Here is a 3,007-nt window from a genome sequence, read left to right as displayed (position 1 = left end):
TTATGAAGGGGCTGCATTATATTCTCTGTGGGGGCTGCATTATTCTCTCAGGGGGCTACATTATATTATATGATGGGAGGGGGCTACAATATATTCTATGGGGGGCTACATTATACCTTATGAGAGGGTTGCATTATACTCTGAGGGGGCTACATTACATTCTATGGGGGGCTGCATTATGCCTTATGAGGGGGTTGCATATTTTGTGGGGGCTGCATTATATTCTATGGGGGGGCTGCATTATACTCTGAGGCGGGCTGCATTATATTCTATGAGGGGGGCTACATTATATTCTATTAGGGGGGCTGCATTGTATTCCATGAGAGGCAACATTATATTCTATGAGGGGGCTACATTATATTCTATGAGGGGGCTACATTATATTCTATGAAGGGGCGACCCCATCCCCTGCTACATAATTAAGATGTGTACTACCTTATATTTTACTCCGATATTAGCGTGTTTTACCATACAATTGTTGGTCTTGTATTTATTTCTATGAAGCTACAAAGTGGGCCCCAAGAATGATTTTCTTTGGTGGGCCCAAGTCCAACGCAGGCAGTGAGTGTGAAATCTCATCATAGCATCTGTACTATGACAAAAAGGTTTGACAAAGAAAATGTCACCTATAAGGTACCTAGATTTACCGTATTTTCTGGCGTTTAAGACGACCCCCAACTTTTCGGGGGTCATCTTATACACTGGGTGTCGTCTTATACGGCGTGTGCAGGGAGCGGTCCCGAATGGTTCCCAGGGTCTGGAGGAGAGGAGACTCTCCTTCAGGCCCTGGGATCCATATTTGTGTAAAAAAAAAGAATAAAAATATGCATATACTTACCTTCTGACGGCCCCCGGAGTTCTCCTGGCTCTCCGCGATGTATGCGGCGGCTTCCGTTCCCAAGGATGCATTGCGTGCCGCGAAGGACCTTTGTGACGCAGGGGTAGTTAGATAAATATGTTGAGGCGATAGGCCAGTCTGAAGAAATGCGTTTTTAGGACACGCTTAAAGGGAACCTATCACTCCCAAAATTGAAGATTAACTACAGCATTCTGTAATGCTGTAGATAAGCCCCCGATGTATCCTGAAAGATGAGAAAAAGAGCAGCATTCCAGAATGCTGTAGATAAGCCCCTGATGCCGGAGGCCGCAGCTCATCTTCAATTTTGGGGGTGACAGGTTCCCTTTAAAACTGTGGGTATTGGGAATTAATCGAATTGTACTGGGTAATGCATTCCAAAGAATTGGCTCAGCACGTGATAAGTCTTGGAGACGGGAGTGCTAGGTTTGGATTATAGTGGTGATGCATTCCTATACTGACAGTGGTTCTGGTGATGTATTCATGTACTTATAGTGATGCTGACACTGTATTCAACTACTGACGATTGTTCTGGTGCTGCATTCAAGTACTGACGGTGGATCTAATCTTGTATACATAGAAATCCATACTGAGCTTCATGTTAAAACTGAAAAATCTTCAAAACTTAGTTTTGAGATGATGAGAATTTAATTGACTTTCTGCTGTTTTTACTCCTTAAATACTCAAAACTTGGTTCTGACATATTAATGTATTGACAGTGGTTCTGGTGATGTATTCATGTAAAGTACCCCTTTAAATATTTTTTTGCTGCCCTTGGGATTGGTTCAGTACGACAATATGACCTTTGGACCAAAAAATGATGCATTTTTCTATGCTAGATCACTAGTCAGCTGTATGTGCTATTAACATGTAGTGCAAGCATCTTATAGCGATTACAACTCGTCCATGAAGCGGCAGACAATGCAAACTCACAAATAAAAGACACTTCTCTTCTGTTGTGTCTTTCAAACTGCCTCTAAAAGTGACATCAGCACAAGAACTGTGGGTCCGGAGGGTCAGAAAAGGGGCACCCTGTGCAACTAGACACAGGATTAACATGGAAAATGCCAAGGAATAGCATAGCATACAGCGTGATGCCACTATACGCCAAGGCAGTGAAAGTGCATCCCCTGGTGTGATGGATCAAGTTTCACTCCTGCTCACCCCAACCGGCTCACTGCACAATGGAGCCTGAAGCTTGATGTAGTCTGTGATTGTGTTAGATAATGGGTGTCTGACTCCAGGAAACAGAATAACAGTCTATCAAATCAGTGAGGGCAGCCTGGCGACAAGGATCTGATATGTGGGTGTGCCACTTATGTGACCTCAAAACGGGGAGAACAGTGAACTTTAAAAAAAAATGAGTGACGGCCCTCTGGGGTGGGAGCAATGTGAGCCGGTCTGAAAGTTTTCTTTTCTTAAGGTTGTCTATTACTGGTCAACGCCAACTTAATTCAGGACCCGAAGTAACACGAAAGCAATGTATACTCCGCTCCTGTAGGGGCGCCATTCCAGCAATATCTTCACCCGCTGTTACTGGGGAGTGACGTGACTTGTTGCATCATGTGCCGTCAGCAGCCAATGAGCAGCCGCTTGTCAATATTCCTGCCCAACACACACTCATTGGCTGCAGCTGGCACGTGACACAGGAAGTCCGTCACTCCACAGGACTGGTTTTTAATTTGGGTTCTGAATTAAACAGATTCCATTACTCGGACAACCCCTCCTCCTTTCCTATATTCCTCAGTGTAAAATAGCAGCCCATAGTTCCCTCTGGTGCGGTCAGCGATGTGTCTCCTGCGTTTTTTCTCCAAAACGAGGCATTGCGACGTTGGCCAAATGACGGAAGTGTGAAAGAAGCCTTACACTTTAGGTAAGCACAGGCTGTTTTGATATTACATGCCAGAATATAGCACTTGAGAAGGAGTTTTCCAAGTAGTGGACAATCCCTTTAAGCACAGAAAACTCCTAAACATGGCGCTTCCCCATTACATAATCCAGCCCTAGTCAGGGTAACGGCAGTAGTGACTCTCCCCCGTGCGCCCAGCGGTCAGGTGCCCCCTATGCTGGGTAACAAACTGCCACCGCCTCCTGGACACGAGTGCAGTGCAACATGGCAGCCGCACACATAGCGTCTGGTGCAGGTCACGT

The sequence above is a fragment of the Ranitomeya imitator genome, chromosome 2 (assembly GCF_032444005.1).
Source record: "Ranitomeya imitator isolate aRanImi1 chromosome 2, aRanImi1.pri, whole genome shotgun sequence".
Lineage (NCBI taxonomy): Eukaryota > Metazoa > Chordata > Amphibia > Anura > Dendrobatidae > Ranitomeya > Ranitomeya imitator.
The sequence above is the reverse complement of the archived record's forward strand: the minus strand, read 5'-3'. Positions refer to the sequence as shown.